The sequence below is a fragment of the Sus scrofa genome, chromosome 9 (assembly GCF_000003025.6).
Source record: "Sus scrofa isolate TJ Tabasco breed Duroc chromosome 9, Sscrofa11.1, whole genome shotgun sequence".
Classification (NCBI taxonomy): Eukaryota; Metazoa; Chordata; class Mammalia; order Artiodactyla; family Suidae; genus Sus; species Sus scrofa.
Genome location: NC_010451.4, coordinates 106,784,553 through 106,812,171, shown reverse-complemented (window position 1 = coordinate 106,812,171; position 27,619 = coordinate 106,784,553). Strand labels below are relative to the sequence as shown.

Here is a 27,619-nt window from a genome sequence, read left to right as displayed (position 1 = left end):
GTGGAGTGAAGAGGGACTGAGCTTTGGGAATAGATGAACCTAGTTGAGAGTCCCTGCTCCAGCTGTGTGACCTTAGACAGCAATCCCATAGAGTCTCAATTTTTTTTTCTTCTGAAAATATGCAGCTAAAATACCTTTCTTGGTGGAGTAGTTTGGCAAAGATTAAATGAAATGCAAAAGTATTTAACGCCTTGGCTGACACACAGTAAGGTGCTTGATAAATAGTTTTTTTTTCTTTCATGCACTATAAGATCGATAACATGAACAGCTGAGGGTATATAGACATTCTTCTAACTCAATCAGCTCAAAGAATTATAGGAAAGGAAAAATAATTCAAACCAGGGTTGGACTAATCCTCAGAAGTTCACTCAACCAAGGGTGACTGGGTTAGCTCTAGCGTCAGGTGATGTTGGGCAAGGGGCACTCTGAGTCCTGGGTGGGAATCAAGTCAGGCGACATAAGGCCAAGGCCAAGAATGAGGCACGGGGTGAAGCCAAGAAGACCAACCTGAGCCAAAGAGAGGCAGAGGCCGGTGCTCAAAGGCAGTGGAGGTCAACACTGAGGGACAGCCAGCCATCAAGGAACATGAATAAGCCTAGAGGAGGCAAAGGGTCAGCCCAAGGAAGAGCCCAGGAGCCCAGGAGATCTGCATTGGTGAGATGGTGGAGCCTGTGCAAGGAGAGACTCTAGGGCAGCAAGGCCCAGGCTGAGGTCATCCAGGAGTCACAGTACAACCTTCAGAGTCAGTGAAGAGTCTGACTTGACAGCGTCAGAGGCAGTCTTGTCTTTTTATATAGGCTGGCTAAATTTTCTGTCCTCACCTTCTGGTAGGCTCTCTTTGGCATAAATGTACTCTCTACGATTAGGCGCTATGCTAGGACGTGTAGACTAATAATGTAACTCCAAAATGCAGCTTAGCACAATACAAGTTTGTTTTAAGCTCCTATCACAGTCCACCCCAAGTCTGTGCAGGTGGGTAGAAAAGGGCTCTGCTTCATGCCGCATTTGGCGACCCAGGCTCCGTTCATGGTGGCCCTGCCGTCTTTCAACAGGGATTCTTGACTTTTTTTTTTTTCTTATTCATTTTTTGGGCATGAATTCTATTGGAACTTATTGAAGTTTTGTGGACTTTATCTCAGCATAAGGTTTTTAATTGTGTAAAAGAAAATGCATGGTATTACAAAGGAAACAAACTACATCAAAATACTGTTACCAAAATCATAAAAATAGAAAACTGTGAAAGAGTAATACATGTGCTTCTTTATCAGTGTGGGTCATTTTCCTTTTTTTTTTTAAATGTAATGATTTTTATTTTTTCCATTATAGTTGGTTTATAGTGTTCTCTCAATTTTATACTTATAGCAAAGTGACCCAGTCAGATATATATATATATATATATATATATATATATACACGCACTCACACACACACACACACACACACACATATATACATTCTTTTTCTCACATTTTCCTCCATCATGTTCCATCACAAGTGACTAGATATAATTCCCTGTGCTACACAGCAGGATCTCCTTGCTTATAATGTGGGTCATTTGTCACTTGGGGCATCGTCATGCTGGAGGACTTCCAGCACTGAGTGTGCACTGCTGACCCTGAATCATGGTCAGCACCACAGTCCAGCACTTACCAGGGTTTATGTACATTATTCTCATTATCTATTGCTGTGTAACAAACGACCCCCAAAACTTGGCGGCTTAAAACAACCTTTTTATCTTGCTGGGTAATCTGTTTAGTATCTACATGGCATCCCCTAGGGCAGCTAGGGCTTCCCGCGGGCATCTTCCAAGATGCCATCCACATTCACATGATTGGCACCCCAGTGCTCCTTGGCCCCCATGTCCACATGGCTAAGGCTTCGGCTTCTCACAGCATGGTGGTCTCAGGGTGGCAGCTAGCTTCTAAGAAAAAGCATTCCAAGGGATGGACGTAGAAGCTGAGAGTATAAATATGGATAATTTTCTAACTTAATCTAGTCTGTGAAATTATGAGAAAGGGAAAATAACTCAAGCTAGTATTGTACAAAGCCACAGAAGGTCACTCAACCAACAGTGACTAGGTCAACTCCAGCATCAAGGTGATGTTAAAGAGAGGCCATAATCTACTGTAAAAATAGTACTAGGGCTCACCTGCATTCAAGGGGGAACAGGCATGGGCCTCACCTCTCAATGGGAGGGACACCAAAGAAATGGTGGCCATCTTTAATGTCTCATATATATATACTTTATGACATGCTTTTATATGAAATCTCATTTAATCTGTGTAATAACACTATGTAGTAGGCCTCACTCTTTCCATTTTACTGATGAGGAGACAGAACCTCAAAGAAATTAAGTATTTTGTCCAAAGTCACAAACCTAGTAAGTTTGAAACTAACTAAGCTAGTCTGATTCCTATGACTGGGCTCTTAATTCCTGTCTATTCTGTCTTCCATTTGACTTTACTTGAATCTACTACTTGCAAAGCAACATGGAATCTATCAGAAAAGTAAAGCAGTAGTAGACTGTAGAAGATCTGTTGGTTGCCTATCCAACATTCATTCTCTCCCTCTTCCTGAATTTATTTGGGATAACAAATCTCACCACCAAAGGGCCATAATCCACAGTCTGATTGATTGACTGATTGATTTTTAGGGCTGCATCCGCCACATATGGAAGTTCCCAGGCTAGGGGATGAATCGGAGCTGCAGCTGCCAGGCTACACCACAGCCACAGCAACCCACAGCAATGCAGCATCCAAGCGGCATCTGCGATTTATACCGCAGGTCATGGCAACACCGGATCCTTAATCCACTGAGCAAGGCCAGGGATGGAATCCCCATCCTCATGGATACTAGTTGGGTTCATTACTGCTGAGCCAAAATGGGAACTGCAATTGAAAGGCCCTTGGAGTTAGTCACAGCATCACAAGGAAGGCTAAGCTCAAAATCCAGGTGAGATGAAGAACCCAGACCATGCCAAAGGATACATGATAGAGACCTATCTGCTGTTCCCACTAAATTCTGGGTGTTCCTGTGGGCTCAATAGGTCACAGTTAAATTCTTAACTATTCCAGCTTCTTTGTTTCACTCATTCCAGGTTTAAAGTCATGAGTGGAATTATCTGATTGGCCAAGACTGATTTATACACCTGAGCCCAGTCTTTCAAGTATGGCGAAATCAAGGATTAGGATCTTCCACTGAGACCTATGTAATGGCGAATACCTCCCAATACAGGAAAGGGCTCCTTCAAATTCCCTACAAATGTCCACTACATCTGGCATACTGAGGATCAAGTGTGTTTACAAGTGTATTTATCACATAAGTTCTGCTGCATGTATTGGAGACCCAAAGTAACTGTGACTTAAACATGGGAAAAATTTATCTTCTCTCATGTTACAGTCAAGAAACAGATAGTCCCAGGGAGGGTATGGAGGTTTCACTCCATGAGGTTATTCAGTGCTTCAAGGTTTTTCTTGTCTTGTTCTACGATGCTTAGGCTATTGCCGTCACCCACATGGTCCCTTATGACAGATCATCACATCCACATCCACACTGTGAGCAGCACAACAGACAATGGAGGGATGATGGGCATGCCCTTCCATTAAGACACATCCCAGAGCTGAACATATTTCCTATCACATGCAATTGGCCAGCTCTTATTTACATGACTACACTCAATTCTACGAGAGGCTAAACAATGCGATCTTTAGTCTGAACATCCATGTAAATATCTACCAATCAAGGGTTCCATCACTATAAGGGACAAGAGACACTGGAGGACAACCAATATTGAAGCAATCTCTCCTTCAACAAGAGCAGGTTGAAACTTAAGCATATGAGAGTAGGGGAGAATATAATAGAATTTTCTGGGAGGGTTGCTGAACGCAGTTACTTTAGAATGTGAAAAATGCCTCCAGATGTCTTTAAAATGGGACAGTTCTTTGTGTGTAATGAAATAGGTTGAGAAGAGGGACGGTTCATGCCAGGCAGTCTTAATGTTTACATTCAGAAATGACAAAGGTTGAAAAATAGGACTGAATGAAAGTTTAAAGGTCTTTCTCGGGGCAGATTGCTACACCCAGAATTGGATGCTTGGCAGAATGCAGCACGCCAGTCCAAACACTCCTCTGGGTCTTTTCAGAAAATGCAATGGCCCCTAAGGAGGTCAGAGAGGCCTTGGGGCTAGAGGTGATGTAGCAAATGCTGGGATAAATTAGCAAATGATAAATATAAGAGCAAATTGGGTGCAAGTTCAAAACTGTAGAAATATCATGGGGTTAGAGGGCACATGTACGTCTGAGTTATCTTGCAACATGCTCCTCCAGGCAAAGAGTAACGAGGCTCTAAGCTACTGGTAGCAAGGGCAGAGGGCAGTGTCCAGAGAGTGACAGTTGGGTCAGAACCTCCCAGGACCACTGCTGCCTGGCTGGCAGGCTCCTGGGCTGACTCTTCTGAACCACACTTTCTGAAATAGTCTAAAAGCCACTGATTTCCTAGGGGAGCAGCAGTGATTGCCTCATCTCTGCCATTGCAAACGTCTCAAAAGCTTCTTACAGGTATTCTCTTTTCTTATGCTTTCAGGTTTATTACAAACATATACACGTCCTCCAAGCAACCTACGTGTATCACAGGGAGCTTTGGTTTAGTATTAGTGTTTTTGTTGCCTTCTACTTTTTTCCACATTATATAAATATTAATAAAAATATAGGAGTTCCCGCTGTGGCTCAGTGGTTAACGAATCTGACTAGGAACCATGAGGTTGCGGGTTTGATCCCTGGCCTTGCTCAGTGGGTTAAGGATCCGGCGTTGCTGTGAGCTGTGGTGTGGGTCGCAGACACAGCTCAGATCCTGTGTTGCTGTGGCTCTGGTGTAGGCCAGCGGCTGTAGCTCCCATTGGACCTCTAGCCTGGGAACCTTCATATGCCGCGGGTGTGGCCCAAGAAATGGCAAACACACACACACACACAATATATATATATATAGATAGATTCCTGGACTGACGTTAACATTTCTAATAATAATTATAGTATTAATAGTAGCCAGTATTTGTTTACTGACCTAGTGCTTTACATGTACATTCAAATTTTTTTTAAAAAATTGAGGTATAACTGACATACCCCGTTATATTAGTTTTAGGTGTACAAAAGGATGGTTCTGTATATATTTTGGGAAATGATCACCACCATAAGTCTTATTCACATCCGTCATCAGATATACAGAATTTGTCCGAGGGTGTGTATGATAAAAACCTCCGAGATCAACTCTCCTAGCAATTTTCAAATATGCAATACAGTATTATTAAGGGAGTTAGTGCTCCATTTGCATAAAGTTTCAGTTGCCATGCTGTATATTACATACCCATGACTTATTCTATAGCTGGAAGTTTGTACCTTTCGTCTCCTTTCACTCATTTTGCCTGCCTCCAGACCCCACCTCTGGCAACCACCAATAAGTTCTCTGTATCTGTGAGGTTGGTGCTTTTGTTTTAGATTCCACATATAAGTGAGATTTCATATAGCATTTGTCTTTCTCTGTCTGACTTATTTCACTTAGCATAATGCCCCCGAGGTCCATTCACGGTGTCACAAATGACAAAATTCTGTTCTTTTAATTATGGCTGAATAACCTTCCATTGTGTGATATACCACATTTTCCATATCTTGGCTCTAAATAATCCTGCAATGAACACAGTGGTTTCTTTTTCTCCTGGTCTACTGCAATTCATTTAAATTGAGGAAGTCCAAAAAGATGGACTTCCAGAAAAAGACGGCTAAAGGACTATTTATTGCTTTTCCTAGTACAATAACACGTTCTAAATTCTTCCCTATTCCACCACTGAACAGCAGCAAATCAACAGCCTTGCCCATTGGTGGATGAATGCAGCATATACACACGATGGAATATTACTCAGTCTTGAAAAGGAGGGAAATTCTGACCTATGATACAGTGATAAACATTGAAGGCATTATGCTAAGTGAAATAAACCAGTCATAAAAAGACAAATACAGTATAATTCCACTGACATGAGGTACTAGAGTAGTCACATTCGCAAAGACACAAGGTAGAATAGTGGTAGCCAGGGCCTGGGGAGGAGGCAAATGGGGAGTTAGTGCTTTATGTGTACAAAGTTGCAGTTTTGCAAGGTGAAAAGCGATCTGCAGATGGATGTTGGTGATGGCTGTGCAACAATGTCGATGTACTTAATACCACTGAACTGTACACTAAAAAACGGTTGACATGGTGAAATTTGTGTTGTGCCCATTTTACCAAAATAGGAAAAATTTGGGAAAAAATATAAACAGCCTCATGTGAGATCTCCATGGATAAAACGGACTGGGCTTCTACACTCTTCTTTCTTTTCTAATACCTACCTTCAGACTTTTCAAGCAGTGTTTTCATAGCCCTCCCGGTTCTAAGTAGCTGTAAGAGCTAACGTATCACGTGATAGGTTCATACCCTCTTCGTGAGAATTTATTCAACCTTCCCTTGTGGTGTCCTTCTATCTTTGTATTTATTTATTTATTTGGCCACACCTGCGGCATACATAAGTTCCAGGGCCTGGAATCGAATCCAAGCCACAGCTGGGATCCATGCCACAGCTGTTGCAACACCAAATCCCTAACCTACTGTACCACAGCAGGAATTCCCCTTTTTACCTTTTTCTTTGCTTTTTAGGGCCATAGCCATGGCATATGGATGTTCCCAGGCTAGGGGTCAAATTGGAGCCACAGCCATGCCAGATCTGAGCTGCATCTGTGATCTACACCACAGCTCATGGCAGTGCCGGATCCTTAACCCACTGAGCAAAACCAGGGATTAAACCCAAAACCTCATGGCTCCTAGTTGAATTCGTTTCCCCTGAACCATGATGGGAACTCCCCCTGTCTTTTTACCTTATTTTATTATTATGTCTGCAATGTCTGTCTCACTCAGATCCTGTCAGTGGACAAGAGCACAGGTTCTGCATTTAGACTGCCTGGATGGAATCCCTGCTTTACTGCTTATTTTCTGTAAGCCCTTGGACCAGTGACTTAACCTACCTATGTGTGTTTCCTTCTCTGTATAATGGTGATGATGATAGTGTCTAGGCATGTGAGCTTTAAATGATTTAATACACATAAAGAGCTTAGGACAGTACCTGTCACATAGCAAGCACTCAATGGATATTAGCTATTACTATAATAAAATTGACTATCATTATTTCCAGAAGTTCTTTCTGGGAGTCTTCAGTAGGAAGCACCTCTCGATGTTCTAGCTGGGCTTCCTCATTCTTGTAAGAATACTTCTCCTTACTTTGGGTAACTGCCATTCTAAGTGATTCTGTTAATCCTGGTCTCACCCAAATTGCAAAGCATTGGGTGGGCATTTAATCAAGGCCTGGCCTATCGTATGGTACTTCATCCCTCCAGGAGTAGAGACTGGTTCAAAGTGTGGGCCCGGGATCCAAGGAGAGTCAATCAGAGTTCCTCTTTGGTGGTGACAGGCAGATGCTAGAATACAGCAGTCCATGTTTCTGCCAGGTCTCCTGAGCTGAGACAATGAAAGCTTTGATATACAGGCAGCCCTCTTCCCTGTGTGCACAGAGGAAGCTCCTCTGAGATGGGAAGCAATAAGACCAAAACCCAAAAGCAAGAACTGAGAGATGTGGGGTGGGAGGGGAAGGAGAGATAAGGGCCTAGAACTTTGAACTGGGGAGCTGGGGGTGGGGGTGGGGGCAACCCTCTGTCAGATCTTATCCAAACCTTCCCAGGTCTGGAACCCCAAAGGGTGTCTTTTTGCTTAAGGTGGTTTGAGCTGAGCTGTTGCCATTGTTACTTAAAGACTTAAGGCTAAGATGCCCTTTACACTGAATTTGTCCTTTCTCCCTCCCTTCTCTTCCTTCCACCCCTTTCTTCCCAGACCCCTGAGTGACAAGGCCCTTGATCTGAATGGAGACTGTCAGACTTCCCTGTAGAAACCATTTCTCTTCTTTTCCTGTTCCAGGAGTTTTCCACCTCTAGCTAACTTTCCTGATTTCCTTTGCTGGCTTCACCAACTGTGACCTGAAATCCTTATTTCCTCCTTCTTCCAGTCTCTTCTCAAGGACTCCCTCTCCTATACATACCTTTGCTCTTCCCTTTTGTCACCTCAGACAACTTCTCTGTCTTCTTGTGTCTTCTCTTTCTTCCTCTTTTGCTTGTTTTCTGTATCTTTGCAGCTGGTACCTTTACACCATTCTTCTCCTCTGATCTTAATCTTGGGACAGCTGCACAAATGTGTTCTTTTTGGACGCAGACATCACATTCTAACCCTCCTACCCACCTATTTTTTTTTTTAAATCTATAGAAGATATTGCTGAGTTATGTTTCATATTGAAGTGCTTCCCAGCTAGGCATTCCTCATCTCTGGCTGCAGTGAATTATCAGTCCCTAAATGATAAGTATTAGCAGTATCTAATTTCACTTTCTTCATGGCAATGATTCAGTTTCTTACTTATTCCTCCAATCAAACCTCAAACCAACCCCTTTATCTAGGGCTGTTAAACTCTCGGAGGTATTTATTTCTTTATTTTAGGGCCGTATTTATTTATTTATTTTATTAATTTATTTATTTATGCACGTGTGGCATATGAAAGTTCCCAGGCTAGGGGTCAAATTGGAGCTACAACTGCTGGCCACAGCCACAGCTTCAGGACCTGGGATCCAAGCCGCAACTGTGACCTACAGCGCTGCTCACAGCAACGCTGGATCCTTAACCCACTGAGTGAGGCCAGGGATCAAACTCACGTCCTCATGGATCCTGGTCTGGTTCATGACCGCCGAGCCACGACGGGAACTCCCTCTCAGAGTTATTTACATGCAATTCATACAGCTCTTTCTTAGATTACAATTCCAACTGATAAATGTAGCAGGAATGAAGAATACACAAAGTCAACATTAGGCAAATGCCTAGTAGTAAGGGTTGTAGGGAAGAACCATTGATAGATGCTAAAAAATCAGTGAGCATGCACCCGCATGTTCATTGCAGCACTATTCACAATAGCCAGGACATGGAAACAACAGATGTCCATCGACAGATGATTGGATTCGGAAGATGTGGTATATATACACAATGGAATACTACTCAGCCATAAAAAGGAATGACATAATGCCATTTGCAGCAACATGGATGGAACTAGAGAATCTCATCCTGAGTGAAATGAGCCAGAAAGACAAAGACAAATACCATATGATATCACTTATAACTGGAATCTAATATCCAACACAAATGAACCTTTCCACAGAAAAGAAAATCATGGACTTGGAGAAGAGACTTGTGGCTGCCTGATGGGAGAGGGAGGGAGTGGGAGGGATCGGGAGCTTGGGCTTATCAGACACAACTTAGAATAGATCTACAAGGAGATCCTGCTGAATAGCATTGAGAACTTTGTCTAGATACTCATGTTGCAACAGAAGAAAGGGTGGGGGAAAATGTAATTGTAATGTATACATGTAAGGATAACCTGACCCCCTTGCTGTACAGTGGGAAAATAAAAAAAAAATGATACAAATAAATTATTTACAAAATAGAAAAAAAAATCAGTGAGCAAAGCATAAAGAGAAACAGGGTATTTCCATAGGCTCCAAGAATCCCCCCACAAGATATGTAATGGTTATAAAGTGGGAAATTGTCATGTTACACTAAAGAAACCTAGAAGACACCACCTTAGGCAGGTGATCAAGATGAACATCACCACGAATAAGACACAGCAACATCGTATAACCATGATATGCTGCACTAAGAAGTGTGCAATGTTCCATCGTAGATGTTCCTGCGAAAGATGCACAATCTCAGTTGAGTCATGAGAAATCATCTAACAAGTCCCAACTGAGACACATTCTGTAAAATAACTGACCAGTCCTCTTCAAAAGTCTCAGTCATGCTAAGGAAAGACTGAAAAACACTTGCAGACAGAGGAGTCAGAAGAATGAAATGCATATTTACCTGGACTGGAACATGGGCAAAAAAAAGGACAGCTGAGGACAAGCGAAATTGGAGCAATGTCTGCAAGTTAGATAATGCTGTTATCAACGTTAATTTTCTAATTAGATAATTACATTGATTTACTGTCTGAGTTACAGCACTTGGCTCAGGAGTTTTAAAAGCTGCTCAGATGTTTCTAATGTGCAAAATTTGAGAAACACTGATCTCCCTATATGGCAAAGAAGGGGAGTCTTAAATATGAATAATGGCCCAGGAACTAGCTGCAGTTTGTCCCACTAGTCCTCTTATATAAATCCTTGCAAAGATTGCTACCAGCCACTTCCTCCAACACTTGGATAGAAGATGGAATGGACTTCTTATAGGTGGGGCACCAGCAGAGCAGAGAGGAGCCAGGTGTGACTGTGTCCCTTGTGCAAGTCTCCCAGCCCAGCCTCCTATCTGGCCACTGCTGTGATGACTAGTGTCCTGCGGTCCAATTTTTTTTTTTTTTTTTTTTTTTGTCTTTTTGCCTTCTCTAGGGCCGCACCCTCGGCATATGGAGGCTAGGGATCTAAGGCTAGGGGGTCTAATCTGAGCTGTAGCCGCCAGCCTATACCAGAGCCACAGCAACGTGGGATCCTAGGCATATCTGCAACCTACACCACTGCTCATGGCAATGCCAGATCCTTAACCCACTGAGCGAGGCCAGGGATCGAACCCACAACTTCATGGTTCCTAGTCAGATTTGTTAACCACTGAGCCACTGATGGGAACCCCTCCTGTGGGCTTTGATGGGCCTCATGCAGATGCAGTTGAGCTTGTGCCATGAACAGCTCACTTCTGGCCCTGGGGCTTTGTTGACGCTGAGGCAAGGAAAGCCTATGGGAACCCACCCATGTACAGCCCAGAAGCGTGGGGGAGTTAACGGCCATCCCCAGTGTTCTCCCCTCCGTAGATGGTTCAGAGCATCCTCTGCTCTTCAAAAGGTCTGGGCAGGATGGAGCCCTTAGCCATGGCCAGCTCAGTTTCATATTCTTGTATTATTTTTTTCTCTCCTTTTCCGTCCTGCCCTATTGCTCCCAGAATCACATTCCCAAATAAACAACTTACAATTTTGAGGAGAGATGGTGGCAGTAAGACTGCCATGTTTTGGTGCATTATAGATGCAGAATCTGAGGGAAACTGGCCTTGGGGCTTCTTTCATCTCATAACACTTGGCCGCTATCACTTATTCACACAAGTGCTTCTTTTGAAATTTCTCGAAAATGGGAGAATAAGAATACAATGATTTATCCTCCACAACAGCTTGGAGAAACTCCTCAGAGACCAAATGAAACCAGCTGTTGTTGAAGAAAAAGTACAGCAAAGACAAGATGTGGTATTTGGTAAAACTGATGAAAGGAATGTCCATTGCCCAGGCTTGGGATCAGCTGGAATTCAGTGACCCAGAAGGGGCCCAAATAGTTAGAGAGGTTCTCTTGGAAGCACACAGTATGGCAGTGAGAGGCTGCAATATGGAATCCAGACCCAACATATTACAGCTGAGGGCACCTTAGGGCGAGGCCAGTACCTGAAACACAGCTGGTAGCGACACAGAGCTGGCTTTGGGATCATGAAGGTTTGTTGCCATCATTTTGGAAGTTGTTGGAAGGCCCCCCACCTCCACCTGAAGCACCAAAGATAGCGTCCCCCACCCCCCACCAAAGAATATATTCAGGAACTTTGCAACTGGACCATCACATTCACACTCTGAAAGGAGAATTCAGACTCCATGGTGTATATACTTTACTATTTGTTTCCTGAAAACCAACAAACCTTAAAGACAAATGCTTCTCATCAGGAAAAAAAAAACCCCAACAATAACTTCACCAGTTCCAAAGACTCCATTTTTCAGAGAACCAAGACTAAGGTATTTCCACAGAAACAACACTGATTCCATCCTGGCAACTCCAGGATGTCTGCTAAGAGTCTTTTCTGGTTTTTGCGCTCCTCCCCTCTTGCCTCCTCTTCTGTTTTATGGAAGATGAAAATGGCTAGTCCAGTATCAGCTTGCTTTCCTTTTTGACCAGTCTTCCCTAATTCTTCAACTTCCCTCTGCTGTCCTTCTCTTTCCATGGCTCCACTGGTGGTTGATATCCCATCCTTACCAGCCCCTTGGCCAAAGGCAGCAGAAATCCAGCTGCTTAAACTGCTTTCCTGCTCTGCTTCAATATATATCCAGGAACATCGAAACTGGACCATCCCAGTCACTCTCTGTGATGGGAGAATTCAGACTCTACAGTGTGTATATTTTACCACTTCTTTCCTGAAAACAAACAAAACTTAAAGACAAACGCTTCTTTTATGAAAAACAGCCACAGAACAGCAAAAACCTTACCAGTTCCAAAGGCCTGATTTTTCAGAGAGGCCAAGATACTTTCCATGAAAACAATAAACGGGCTGCTTAAACGACTTTCCTGCTTTGCTTCAAAAGCTGTTGCTGCTATTGCCCTTGCCACTGTCCTTCCCTCCTCTAGCGCCTGCCTGTGTGTGTCAATTGGCTCTGGTGACCCTTTCCTTCTGACCAGTCGACCTGCTCCGAGTTCCCCAACTGTACCTTCAGGACTTGCAACTTCCCTCCAGTGGGTTATCACCTCGTCAGCTTCTTTGCACACATGCCACTCATGAGGTCATTATCCTTTGGCAAGGGCAGCAGTGCTGTGGGGCAAATAGGGAACGAATCAGTGAAGTGATAGTCCCTAAGTGCTGTTTGACTTCTTCCAGATGACAATAATGGGTTGATTCATTTGATAAACGTCTATTCAGTGCCCAACACATGCCACTCCACTCATTGTTTTTTACTGCTGGGTATGTAGCAGTGAATAAAACCAACAGAAAGTCCCTGCCCACATGCAGCTTATATTCCAATGAATAGGCAGCAGCTGCAGCTCTGATTCAACTCATAGCCTTGGAATTTCCATATGCTGCAGGTGCAGCCCTAAAACGAAAAAAAAAAAAAAAAAAAAAAAAAGCAGTCATTTTCCATTATACCTTTGCAGGGAATGGGGGGAAATTAGTGATAGAAGTGGGACTGAAATATTATATCTCTCTTTCCTTCTAAAAATAGTTTATTTTTTTTTCTTACTGTATACTGCTTTTCTCTATAACTCTTTCCTTAATGGTGGGCATAGCATGTATTCTACACTTTATAGCTAAACTCTTATTAGTCTTCTTACTCAATATTAAAATTTGTCTTTGACCCATTACCCCAGTTACCCTGGGTTTTTCTCCATTGAGAGAATGCTCGATACCTAAATGGGCTTTAGTTGTTAACTATTAAAGGCTGGTCAGCTTACCTTTCCCTGCCTTGGCTGAGCCACACACCCTGAAGGGCAGGAATTGGCATTTAGAGCAGGGCAGAGGCTCAGTTTTCCACTGTTTTTCCCTCTGAGCTGCAGCTCTTTTTCATTGATATCTCTGCTTTTTTTTTTTTTTTTTTTGTCGTCTTAGGGCTGCACCCCCAGCACATGGAGGTTCCCAGGCTAGGGGTTGAATCGGAGCTGTAGCCGATGGCCTACACCACAGCCCCAGCAACAAGGGATCCGAGGCACATCTGTGACCTATACCACTGCTCATGGCAAGGCCAGATCCTTAACCCACTGAGTGAGGCCAGGAATCGAACCCCCATCCTCATGGTTACGAGCCAGATTAGTTTCTGCTGAGCCACAACAGGACTCCTCTTTGTGGTTTTGAAAATACTTTGCCACATTCTCAGAACTGTAACTTACTATTTATTAGAGCAACAGAAGGAAACGCTTCCTTAGTAACAGCCTGCTTTAAAATCATCATTATTCTTATTAGAGGGACAATTAGTTAATGAGACTAGGGATATCTTTGATATCTGGGTAGGAACAGTTCAGCTTCATAGATGAGCAAGCTGGTTCGGAATGAGGCCAAGGGAGACGCCGTCTTCTCTAATTTCCCCCCATTCCCTGCAAAGGTAATGGAAAATGACTGCATGCCTTTTTTTTTTTTTTCCCCTTTCTTTTCAGGGCCACACCTGCAGGGTCTGGAAGTTCCAAGGCTATGAGTTGAATCAGAGCTGCAGCTGCTGCCTATGCCACAGCCCCAGTAACACCAGATCCAAGCCACATGTGTGACCTAAATGGCAGCTTTCGGCAATGCCAGATCCTTAACCCACTGAGTGAGGCCAGGGACAGAACCCACAGCCTCATGGATACTAGTCAGATTCTTAACCCGCTGAGCCACAACTCCCTGAGTGCTTTTTCTGTTGGACCTGCATGCTCTTTGGGAATTTGCTGTTGTTTTTGAAGGTGAAGGCATTTGTACAGTAGGCTCCAGATAGAATGCTATCCAACATCTGTTTTCAAACATAATTTGGGGAAAGGGCATCTCCGTTTCTTGATGGATTTGAAAGATGGAGAACTCACCAGCTGACTTCTTTACAAATCAGTCTATAAGCCATCCCTCCCCTCTTTCTGCGGCTCACATTCTGGTTACTTGAGATGATTTGAGGGCTGTAAGATCTCCTCCATTGGGAAGAGTTGGTCCTTGAAAATTTGCCTTTACAGATTGGTTATGTTGCATTAAGAATTACCTTTATGGGAGTTCCCGTCGTGGCGCAGTGGTTAACGAATCCGACTAGGAACCATGAGGTTGCGGGTTCGATCCCTGGCCTTGCTCGGTGGGTTAACGATCCGGCGTTGCCGTGAGCTGTGGTGTAGGTTGCAGACTTGGCTCGGATCCCGCGTTGCTGTGGCTCTGGCGTAGGCCGGTGGCTACAGCTCCGATTCAACCCCTAGCCTGGGAACCTCCATATGCCGCGGGAGCGGCCCAAGAAATAGCAACAACAAAAAGACAAAAGACAAAAAAAAAAAAAAAAAAAAAAAGAATTACCTTTATGTTATTAATATCTTCTAAAATATAAACATTCTTTGGAAGGTGTTAGGAGAATGGTAGTTTTTCCTCTACCATTTTAGGTTCTTGCTTGGCTGAGAACACCTAGTAATAAAAGGCAGATGAGCAAGAAAAAAAATTTAACTACATACGTACTTAGGTACATACATGCTGGAGTCCCACAAAGATATGACTCAAAGAAATGACCCAGCATACATTTTAGACAAGAAAACAATTGATTTGTAAAGAATTGACAAGACAAAGGGGGTAGTAAAATGACGAAGTAACAAGGTTTGGTAGTTCCCATTGTGGCTCAGCGGAAATGAATCTGACTAGTATCCATGAGGATGCAGGTTCGACCCCTAGCCTCACTCAGTGGGTTAAGGATCTGGAGTTGCTGTGAGCTGTGGTGTAGGTCACAGATGCGGCTTGGATCCTGCCTTGCTGTGGCTGTGATGTAGGCCAGCAGCTGTAGCTCTGATTTGTCCCCTAGCCTGGGAACCTCCATGTGCCCCATGTGTGGTCCTAAAAACCAACCAACCAACCAACAAACAAACAAAAAACCCATAAAAAATAAAGAAGTAACAAGGTTTATATAACCCTCTTAGCCCTGCCTGTGGTGATGTATCAGGATGCCCTCTGCCTTCCAGGTACAGAGTCCCTTTCACAGGGGAGATTAAGCTCCTCTTTCAGGGGGACATTGGTGGGTCGGTATTCTTCCTGCATCAGCTCTCTCTCACGTACTTTAATTCAAAATAGTCAGTATGCCAAAGTGGCATATTTGGGGGTGATATATTCTAAACCCCTACAGAGATAACACATTGCTTTCTTTATACATTAGTGAGTTTTATCATATCAACCTCTCAACTTGAAAGAACTGAGTAGAATGAGCCCTGAATATCTGTCTTTTGCAGAGGGAGGCAGAGAGCCTTGAACGGAATGAAGGACAGGCATTGACAGGCGATATGAGAGTCCCAAGGACCAAAAAGAGGCTGGGTGGCCTTGTGTGATAAACAGGGACGTCACTAGGGTGAGGCTGGGAAGGGAGGAGAGGCCCCTGAGGGTTGTCTTTTCTGTCCTAAGGATTTTTTATTTTTTTACATTTAAACTCACAGCGTTTTCTTTATGTCATGTCCTAAGGATTCTGCTGGCTCTCCTCGCTCTGTGGACACGAAGCGGCAGCGCTGCTTCTGGCGGGGAGCCCCTGTACCTCTACTCCCCTGGGTGCACCGTGTCTCTCCACCTTTGTCCTCACTCTTAGTCCAGAAGCTCAGCTGCGTTGGAAGATAGGCAGTAATGACAGATTGGCTTAGTTACGGCTGATTTTACTTTTGTTTCCTCCAATGGCAGGGTAAAGTGGCAGCACGAAGGTTTTAAACAAAAAGTTCCCCAGAATGTGCAAGGGCTCTGCCTTGCCTCCCTTTATCTTACAGAGGCCTTGCTAGAGTTCAGTGGTCTTGCTAACCTGCAAAGGTGCCTTTTATGCGCCAAGACAGAAAAAGCTTACATTAGCATACTATCCAGGAAGCGACTTCTCTCAGACCTTCTGTCTGGGTTTACAGCCTTGAAATTGTTACTGCATCAGCCCTGGGACTAATCTCCCCTTATCTGTGCTTAGGCTTCTGGGCTGAATCTTCCATTTATGTCTACTAGGGATGATGCCCACTACCCAGGCCCAACCCTTCAGGGGTGAGATGAACTTCTGTGAATAACAGTATCTCATTCTAGTGGGAACTAAACTGGACAGAGAAGGGAAGAGTATTTGCTGACCTTTCTGGAAAAGGGAAGCTTCTAATACAGCCCCTGGGAGAGGGAGGGCTCCAGGCAGTGTTTCTTTTAAAGTCTATATTTTTAAAGTTAATGGAAAATGACAAAATTTCATATGGGTTATAAAGCTTAAAATAATTTCCCAGTGCTGTGACATGTGTTGAAGGCGGTAGTCAGGATGTTTGTAACGTATTCTCTTTAATTTCATGGATCCTAATTTCGAATGTTTGGATTTGCAAGCCTTGAGGAATACAGATTGCCTTACAATTGGGATTTTTAGAGCTGTTTTGTTTTTCATGTCAATAAACGTTTAAAAATACCTCTGGCAGTCTAGGGAATTAGCTTCTGTAGTTGGAGGGTGAAGATGTGATGACGGTTTTTCTTCTTTATAACGTCCCCTGTCTTTTTAGAACAGGCTGTGATTGTGGGTGGATTATTCTGATGCTGTTGCTTTGTCCAGAGAGTGTGTAGCTGCTTGCAAGTAAAAGTTTTCTCTCTGTTATCATTAAACAGGCATCATTGCTAATCATGCAATGGTAGTTCTCCAGGTAGAAATGTTATTTCTTTAGAGTCGGTTATTTCAGTTCAATGGCTCTTACATTTTAACATGCATTAACATCACCTGGGAAGATTTCTGAAAAGCACATATCTGGGTGTTACATAAGATTGAGTCGCCTGGGTGGAGCCCAAGGATCTGCATGTTAAGCTTTGGCCTGAGAGTCACATTCTGAGGGTGAATCGTTGCCTAGACTTGATTTCTCAACCTCAGCACTATTGCCCTGTTGGTTGGATGCATATTGGTTGTGGGAGCTCTTCCGTAAATTACAGGACATTTAGCAGCATTGCTGGCCTCTACCCACTAGATAGATGTCTGAAGCCTCCCCACCTGCTGTGACAACCAAAAATGTCTCCAGACATTGCCGAATGTCCTCTGGGGTGGTGGGAGTGCAAACCTCTGCTTAGACACTTTGCACCTCCTCATTCAAATGTCCTGGCCACCCAAGCATTCTTGTGAATGATGGATTTGTATGTGGGACTCCAGTTCAAACTTAGTTTTCTTGGAACTCTCTATGCTAAATGAATCTTTTGTCATGGAGTGCTCAAGCTAATAGCAAAGTTTCGTTCTTTCTTTCATGACTAATGCTCCATTGTATATATACCACATCTTCTTTATGCAGTTATCTATTGTTGGGTGCTTAAGCTGCTTTCATTATCTTGGCTATTGTAAACAGTGCTACTACGAACACTGGGGTGCCATCATCTTTCTGAATTAATGTCAAGGGCTTGTTCTTGATAGATAAAGAAACCATTTCCAGAGAAAAGAGAACATAGGAGAAGTGGATGTATGATGACCTCTGGTCCACTCTGGAGTGGGTGGGGTGATGATACTCTCACCCCACCTGAACTTATGACCTTGTGTCACTAGCAGTTGCATATGTATAGCCACATCAAGCCCTGTATAGAGACAGGCCCTACACTTCATTTAATGCTCTGCTATTGCCATCTTGAGTTTCTTTTATTACATTGTACCTCTCACAGTAACAGAAGACTGGAAACAGGGCAAATATCCGTCATCAGGAACTGGTTGAGTAAGCCACACAGTGGAGGACACTGAAGCTGAAAAAAGGAACAAGTGAGATCTCAACACACTGCTGTGCAGAGATCGCTGGGGTGGATTGTTCTTTGAATAAAGTAAGGTGGGTGTCCAGAATGGGCACTGTTTATTAGCTTATCACAAAAGGATTTAACTGAGGCACAGCCAGATGGAAGAGAAGCAGGGGGCAAGGTACGTGGGATGGAGTGTGGCGTTTCCATGATCCATGGGTGCACTACTCTCCCCAAAGCTCCATGTGTTCACCAACCTGGAAGCTTTTGAAGTTCTTAATAATTTTTGAACAAGAGGCCTTGCAATTGCATTTTGCACTGAGCTCTGTGAGTTATACAGATGGATCTGGAGAGGTTTTTTTTTTGGTTGTGCCTGCAGCATGTGGAAGTTCTTGGGCCAGGGATCGAACCTGAGCCCAGCAGTGACAATGACAGGTCCTTACCCTGCTAAGCCACCAGGGAACTCCTAGAAGAGAGAGGGGCTTTTAAATTTTATTATTATGGGAGGTGGGAGTTTTCAAGAATATCAAGTTCAGGAATTTATACAGTAAAGAGAAACAGGTTATTTTCCCTTGATGAGATTAGAATACATTTATCAGGAAATTGACAACCTCTCCAAACCAGATGTGTGTGGGGAACTGCTAGGAGGCAAGGAAACAGAAGCCAAAGAAGGCAGTATGGTGGTGTGGAGCCAGATATAAATGAATTCTAATGAATTTGGATAAGCCATATAATTTCTCCAAGCCTTAGTTTCTTTTTCTGTAAAACGAGATGCTCTGAAGCTGTAAGGTTTAAATTAGACAATATGAGTGCCTCGTACAGTGACTGGCGTGTAGTAAGCCCTCAATGTATGGCAGTTACATTCATATGGGGCTTTGCTCTCAGGAGCCTGGAATTCAGAAGGGGAACTGGATGTATCAAATCGTGGCAGTAGAACCCAGTATATTAGCCAGCTTGGGCTGCCATAATAAAGTATCACAGACTGGCTGGCTTCAACAACAGAAGTTTGTTTTCTCACAGTTCTAGAGGTGAAAGTTGAGACCCTATGCTAGGTACTAGCATAGTCAGGTTCTGGCGAGAACTTTCTTCTTGGCTCGTGGACAGCTGCCTTTTCAATGTGTCCTAATTTGGCAGAGAGCTCTGGAGTCTCTTCTTTTCTTATAAGGACAGCAGATCTGTTGGATCAGGGCTCCACTCTTAAGACTTCCTTTAATTTCATCACTGTCTTAAAGGCCCTGGCTCCAAAAATAGTCACATGGGGGTAAAGGTTTCCCCATTTGCATTTTTGGGGGGCATAATTTAGGCCATAACATCTGCTAGGAGTACAGCCAGGACACAAATGAATGCCCAACTCTACTAGTGGAGGGAGGTCAGAGGAGGCTTCACAGAGGAGGTGATTCCTGGAATGCATCTAAAATGTTAATTGTCAGAGTTCCTGTCGTGGTTCAGTGGTTAACGAACCCGACTAGGATCGATGAGGATGTGGGTTTGATCCCTGGCCTCACTCAGTGGGTTAAAGAGCTGGTGTTGCTGTGAGCCATGGTGTAGGTTGCAGACGTGGCTCAGATCCCTTGTTACTGTGGCTGTGGCATAGGCCAGCGCCTACAGCTCTGACTTGACCCCTCATCTGGGAATTTCTGTATGTGTAGGTGTGGCTCTAAAGAGCAAAATAGTAATAATAATAATAATAATAAGTTAATTATCATACTGAGTGAAGTAAGACAGGGAAAGGCAAATAGCATATGATATCACTTATATGTGGAATCTAATAAAAATGATACAAAATAACTTATTTGAAAAACAGAAACAGGGAGTTCCTGTCCTGGCGCTGCGGAAACGAATCCGACTAGGGACCATGCGGGTTTGATCCTTGGCCTCACTCAGTGGGTTAAGGATCTGGCGTTGCCGTGAGCTGTGGTATTGTTCCAAGACGCAGCTCGGATCTGGTGTTGCTGTGGCTGTGGTGTAGGCTGGCAGCTGCAGCTCCATTTGACCCCTAGCCTGGGAACCTCCATATGTCATGGGTGTGGTCCTAAAAGGAAAAATCCAAAAAAATTAAAAATAAATAAAAAAATAAAAAACAGAAATAAACTCACATATTTCAAAACAAATACTATGGTTACCATAGGTGAAATTTTTGGGGGAGGGAAGAATTGGTAGAGTGAAAATAACATATACAAACTACTATATAAAATAGAGAACTTTCTATACAGCACAGGAAAATCTACTCCATAATTTCTAATATGGGAAAAAGAATGGATATATGTATATGTATGACTGATTTACTTTGCTGCACACCTGAAACTAACACAACATTGTAAATCCATAGTATTCTCCAATAAAATTAATTTTCAAAAATGTTTTAATCAAAGAAGTATAAACTCCAAATAAATCAAAGATCATAGAGCAGTTTATAGTGAGAAACCCACCTCTCTCTAGCCTCAGGTCCACTTTCCATGATTGATGCTATGCATTTAATGTTTGTCTTCCCCCCCACCCCATGCCTTGTATTGAAACCATAATCCCCAGTGTGATGGTATTTGGAAGGGGCCCCTTATGGGCTAATTAGGTCATGAGGGTGGAACTGTTAAAATGGACTTAGTGTCCTTCCTTATAAGAAGAGACATTTGAGAATTTTCTCTTCTTCTTCCCCTTCCCCTTCTCTTTTCCCCTTTCTCCCTCCCCTTGTATCCCCTTCTTTCTCCCTGCCCTCTCCCATAAGGGGGCTGTCCTCTATAAACCAGAAAGGTCACTCTCATCAAATATTGGATCTGCTGGCACCTTGATCTTGGATTTCTCAATCTCTATAAATAAGAGAAATAATTTCTGTTGTTTAAACTTCCCAGTGCCAATGTATGGACCCTCATCAAATATTGGATCTGCTGGCACCTTGATCTTGGATTTCTCAATCTCTGTATATAAGAGAAATAATTTCTGTTGTTTAAACTTCCCAGTGCCAATGTATGGACCCTCATCAAATATTGGATCTGCTGACACCTTGATCTTGGATTTCTCAATCTCTATAAATAAGAGAAATAATTTCTGTTGTTTAAACTTCCCAGTGCCAATGTATGGACCCTCATCAAATATTGGATCTGCTGACACCTTGATCTTGGATTTCTCAATCTCTGTATATAAGAGAAATAATTTCTGTTGTTTAAACTTCCCGTGCCAGTGTATGGTGTTCTGTTAATAACAACTTGAACTAAGACAGTCAACATTATAAAAATATTTGTTTTCGTTCCCATACTGGACTCTCTTCTCCACTCCTTCCAATGCTACATGTCTACTTCCCCCCACCCCAGTTCTTCTATTGGTTCCTTCTTTCTTTCTTTTCTTGTCTTTTTAGGGTGGCACCCATGGCATATGGAGGTTCCCAGGCTAGAGGTCAAATTGGAGCTATAGCCGCTGGCTTACACCACGGTCACAGCAACACCAGATCCAAGCCACTTCTGTGACTTATACCACCGTTCATGGTGATGCTGGATCCTTAACCCACTAAGCAAGGCCAGGGATTGAACCTTTGATCTCATGGATGCTAGTCAGATTTGTTTCTGCTGAGCCATGATAGGAACTCCCTTCTATTGGCTCTTTTTTGTGACTATAGAAAATTTACGTGTACCTCTCTTTCTTGGGTTAGGGTTAGGTTCAACTTTCAGCATTATCTATTGACTTCCAGCTTTATAAAATGATAATGGTGCCCCATACTTTTCTCTAGCTTTCGTCCTCCTGTCATGGCCCCAATTCTGTCATTTTTACCTTTCATATTATCAAAATTACCAATTTGTATTCTGTTCTGCTACCACAGTCCAGTCTTCCTTAAAAGCTAAAATGGAGCTTATGTGTTATTAGGGCTGTTCAAATGTTAACCCAAGTTATGTGCTTGGAATACTTTCACTTTTGTACTGAGCCAAATGATATAAACTCGGCATCAGTACGAAGATTTATTTTCCTCAAAGTCAAATGGAGTCTCTTTCTTATAGTTTAGAAATTTCTTAAAACCATTATGTACTTGAGTTTGCTACATATTTATATTTTTTTTTCCTTGTGGAATTTTATTGTTTCTAAATGCCCTCCCCCTTTTTCTTAAAGCACTGACTTTGACAAATCTTTCTCATTCTACCATCTATTCCATCATACCATCTGTCTAATAGCGTATCATAGACTAGGTAACTTAAACAACAAAAATTTATTTCTCACAGTTCTGGAAGCTGGAAGTCCACGATCAACGTGACAGTACCATTGGGTTCTGGCAAGGGCTCTTTTCAGGATTTCAGACAGCAGCTTCCTTTATGTCCTTACATGGTGGAGATCAGAGAGAGAGAGGAAGCAAGTTCTCATGGCTCCTATAAAGGGCACTAATCCTTTAGTAAAGGCTCCATCCTCATGAATTTAATCTTAATTACCTCCCAAAGGCTCCAACTTCTAATACCATCATATTCGGGGTGGGGATAGGATTTCTACATATGAATTTTGGAGGAAGCCAAGTAAAATAATTAAAAAAAAAGAATTTTGAAAGGACACAATCAATAAACCATTTTTTTTCCCCATTAAGATGACCCTGCTAAAAGTCTCCCTTTCTTCCAGTTACCTCCCTCCTGCTGCTCTTCTAAGAATTTCTTGTTTTCTAGGCCTGCACTACAGCTATCATTCTGGGAATACCAGGACTTTCCTTGGCTGCTTTTTTGTTTTCATCTGCTCTCCTGAATCCCACATCTTCCTCCTTCTTGATCCTCTCCCTCATTTTGCTAAAATAGATCAAGAAACTTCTTAAAAAATGGTATAAAACTAAGAACTGAATGTCTCAAAATCATATCTGTTTTGTTAACACATTTGATAGTTTGACTGGGTATAGTATTCCAGTGTAAACAGAATAGCGCAATTTTCAACTGGTTTTGTTCAGCTCTGTCTTGATATAGTCATGTTACCAACATCCCACAAAATGTATTAATATACACCATCAGAGAGTAGATAATCCACTCAAACTAATGAAAGTCCCATCAAACTGGACAGTCAATGAATGATGACCAGCCATCCAACCACAAGGGTGGAGTTCGTCACTAGAGACTGCAACCCGTGAGGACAGTTCAGCACCAAATCGGTTACCAGGCAACCAAGTGACACCTGTGATGAAAAGCTTTCCCATCCTACCAGTTCCCCTCTTAGAGTTTTCTACATTCCTTTCTGAAGTTGTCCCTTTGCCATTTTCTTCCCTTTTCTCGTTCATATTGTATCTCAGCCTTAGAGTGGAAAAACTAGCTCTTCTAGTATGCAGATATAGCTTTCCTTCTGGTCCTCTGTCTAAAGTCTTTTTCCTTTTTTTTTTTTTTTTTTTTTTAATAGTTTTTGTTGCTGCTTCCAAGGTGGTGACTCATGCCTATCTGAGTAGAACAAAGTGGAAGAAAAAAAGACCCTTGGGGTTTCATGTAAGTAAAGAGGTTAAAGAAGCACATGGGAAACATACAGATTAATACTTCAGGATATAATCTTACTACAACAGATCAGAAATTATTTTTCCTTAGACCTCTGCGAGCACAGCTCCATTGCCTCCCAGCATCTACTGCTATTAATGAGAAATGGGATGCTAGTTTGGCTTGGTCTTTTGTGGCTGATGGGTTTGTACTTTCTGGAAGGTTTGAAGATGTTCTCTGTTTGATGTTCTGAAATTTCATAGTAGCCTGTTTAGAAATAAGTATTTTTAAATCCTTGAATTGGGCATTTAATAGACCTTATCACCTGGAAGATTTGTGACCATTTTAAAAGATTGTAGCTTTAAAAGATTTTCATTATTTCTTTGCTAATTTCCTCTTCATCATGGTCTCTGTGCTCTCTTCAAATCTGACTCATTGAAGGCTAGACGTGCTGAATTAATGTCTTCTCAGCTTTAAAATTTTTTTATTGTGGTAAAATACTCAAAACATAAAGTTGTCTCAACTTTCATCTCATTTTTTCACTCTTTGCCTTTTGTTCTGAGGTCTGAGAAATATCTTTGACTTTTCCATTATTCTACTGCATTTTTTATATTAGTAAGTAATACTTTCCAAAGGTGCTTTTTGTTTGGTTTTGTTTTTTTGATTGCTCCTCATTTATAGTAGCTTCACCTTGGTTTATGGATAGCTAACCTCTCTGAGGATTTTAATTACAATTGCTTTGCTTCCTGAATTATTTATGTCTTTCTAATTACTTATCTTGGTTTCACTTTCTTGCTGCTGGTCTTCTTCCTGTGCCCAGCAATCCTAAGTTGCTCATCTCTAAGAAGGAGATTCTGAGTAGCTGATGTGGCTTTCTTCTGCTGTAATGTAAAAAGGACTCTTCAGGCTGACACTCCACATGGGGCAGAGCAAGCAGGAGAGGGCTCTCAGGCAGGCAGGGTAGGGGCTGCCTGTCAGGCTATGAATCCTCCCAAGCAGTAATGAAAGAGCTTCACTCACAGACACTATCATCCACATTAAAGACTTTATTTTGCTAGTTAGTTCATGAGGAGCTGGATGGCTCAGATGGCTCACATTTGAAAATACAGCACATATCTTCCTGGACTTATGATGGGGTTATATCCTGATAAAGCTGTTGTAAGTTGAAACTATCAGAAGTCTAAAAATGCATTGAATACACCTAACCTGGAGTTTCCTCTGTGGCGCAATGTCTCTGCTGTGCCAGGACACAGGTTTGATCCCCCCATCTGGCACAGTGGGTGAAAAACTCTGGTGTTGCCACAGCTAGGCTGCAGCTGTGGCTTGGATCTGATACCCGGCCCAGGAACCACAACCACCACAAAAACCCTAAGCCACTAAACATCATAGCTTAGCCTAGTTTAAACATGCTCGGAGCACTTACATTAGCTATGGGTGGACAAAATTATTTAACACAAGACCTATTTTATAATAAAGTGTTGAGTATCTTCTGTCATTGATTGCATACTGTACTGAAAGTGGAAAACAGAATGGTCGTCTGGATAGAGTGGTTGTAAGTGTATCTGTTGTTCACCTTCAGGACTGGGAGTTCATTCCCGCCCTGCCCTGTATCCCAAGAGAGTATTGCTCTGCATATCACTAGCCCAGGAAAGGACTGCAATTCAGAATTCGATATATGGTTCCCACCGAATGCTTTCACGCTATGGTAAAGTCAAAAAATCCTAAGTCAGGGACTGTCTGTATCTATCAATGTAATTTTTCCACTGTAGGTGCTTTATTTTAAATTAGTGAGCTTTTTTTTTTTTTTTTTTTATGGCCACACCCATGGCATATGGAAATTCCTGGGCCAGGGATTTGATCCAAGCCACAGTTGCGGCAACACTGGATCCTTTAACCCGCTGTGCAGGGCTGGGGACTGAAACAGCCCTGCAGTGATTTGAACCACTATAGTCAGAATCTTAACTCACCAGGCCATAGTGAAAACTCCTAAATTAGTGAGCTTTAAACTGGTTTTTTTGTTTTGTTTTGTTTGTTTGTTTTTTTGTCTTGTCTTTTTAGGGCCACACCCGTAGCATATGGAGGTTCCCAGGCTAGGGGTCCAATGGAAGCTGCAGCTGCTGGCCTACAACACAGCCACAGCATCGCCAGATCCCAGCTGCGTCTGCAACCTACACCACAGCTCACAGCAATGCTGGATCCTTAACCCACTGAGCAAGGCCAGGGATTGAACCTGAGTTCTCATGGATGTTGGTTGGGTGCATTAACCGCTGAGCCATGACGGGAACTCCTGTTTTTATACTTTTAATAGGACTGAAGACAGTTTAAAATTTTTGAATACCAATTTACTTGCAATAGGAAATATTGCAGAACTAGAGAGTATGGATGTAGGGATGGCTTTAATGCCACAATTGATTATTTCTTTAAAGAAGGATTCACCTGTGTATTGGGCCTCTACTGCTGTTCAGGTAAATATTCTCCTAGCAATTAAGCTCAAATGCTGGAGTTCTTACCCCCTTCCACTTTTGTTTGGATGTTATTTATTTCATGGTATATGACTAGCTTCTTTATGTCTCCAAACTAAAATGTTTTACACACACACACACACACATTTTATCAGTTATTCAGTGTAGAGTTAGGTAGTTCCAATGGTTCTACTTAAAAAAAAAAGAAATAAAACTCTGGTACATTCAAATGATAAAATTTTCCCAGTCTCTCCACTCTTCCTTACTTTCTCCTTCCCTCCTACATAGTTTAATAATGGTTCAGAAAATATCTATTCATTTCAGCTCCTTTTAACATCTATTACAGGAATCCTGAATCCTATCCAGCATTATCTTGTTTCTACATTAAAAAACTTAAGGCTGTAGGATCTTTGTGTCGTGTGGCCTAAAGCTGGTAAATTGTCCTTTTGCTTATCTAGGTTGCCTCTCCTTAATCCCTAGGCTTTAACTATGGGTAGCTCCTAGGGCATAGCTCATCTTTTTGTTTTTGGGGTTACTCTGGAACCTGAGGAGCAGCCCTCACTGGCTCCATAGAGGATCCTAGAGTTGTCTCCTTGGGAATCAGCCTGGACCAGCACAGCTCTCAAGACTCCCAGTCAAGTTCAACTACCCCGGACTTTTTCAGCAGAATCTTAAAACTTTGTTACCCTTGTTCATGTAGGATCCCCTATTTTCTGGAGATGGCAGATGCCCAGGCTGGAATTCTGCACGCTTTTAGATTGCTTCAAAGCCCCTCAAATACCCCATGAAGGCCACTCTGGGAGTTTGGCTGAATGCTGGGCTCACACTTTTCATGCAGAAACCCTAAGGGTGCCTCCATAGGCAAGAACTAGCAGGCTCTGCTTCACCCAGGAGACCCATATGCTCAAAGCAGAGAAAAGGGTCCAAGGACAAGAGAGCATGGCACCTGGACCCTTCAAATAGGTTCCCACCCCTTGATCCTCTCATCGAAACCATTTCTTTTAGACTCCGTGGATTTGTCACCAGCAAATCCCATGGGGTCCCTGGGAAAAATAAGATGGAGTCAGGGTGTTAAGGTTTAACCTCTTCTCTTGGGCTTAGTCTAAGTTCACTTACCTATAGGGGGGCACATACAGAGGTCTTGCATCTACCAGGTCAGGTTCAAGTTCCTGGTGCAGAACCCTGGTGCCAACACCTCAGCTAGAAAAGCCCTGCGGAGAACCCCTGCTCAGAACACTGCAATTCACCACGGCGTGGAGGGCGGGGCAGCGGCGCCAGACCCTCGAGAACTCCGCCCCCTCCCCCTGCTGATGAGATTCCCTGTAAAGCAGCCTGTCCCAGCCTTTCCAGGAGCACCTGTGCGCCAGAGCCTGCGCTCATCCCTCTCCATTCTTTGAGCAGAGAATAAAGCTTCCCTTGGCTTTTGAGCCAAACTCAGTCTTCTTCTATAGGCTCAAATGACACCAGGCAGAAGGACCCTTTTTTCAGACCAATTAGGAAGGATTGTTAGGCTGAGTGACCTTGTTTATCTGGGTT

At 42.8% G+C, this 27,619-nt stretch overlaps 1 long non-coding RNA gene and 1 pseudogene across 2 annotated transcripts; one reads left to right on the top strand and one right to left on the bottom strand.

The window, feature by feature from the left end:
* LOC100622054 overlaps nt 1–11,640 on the top strand; it is a 31,223-nt pseudogene extending 19,583 nt beyond the window's left edge.
* LOC110255501 lies at nt 11,673–27,350 on the bottom strand. Of its 2 annotated transcripts, none has more exons than XR_002335909.1 (4): nt 27,200–27,350; nt 22,411–22,507; nt 12,539–12,639; nt 11,673–12,247 (listed from the first exon to the last, which is right to left on the bottom strand). It is a non-coding gene; the product is annotated as an uncharacterized LOC110255501 (long non-coding RNA). The 2 variants fall into 2 exon arrangements; XR_002335908.1 differs by lacking the exon at nt 22,411–22,507 and adding an exon at nt 14,839–14,943.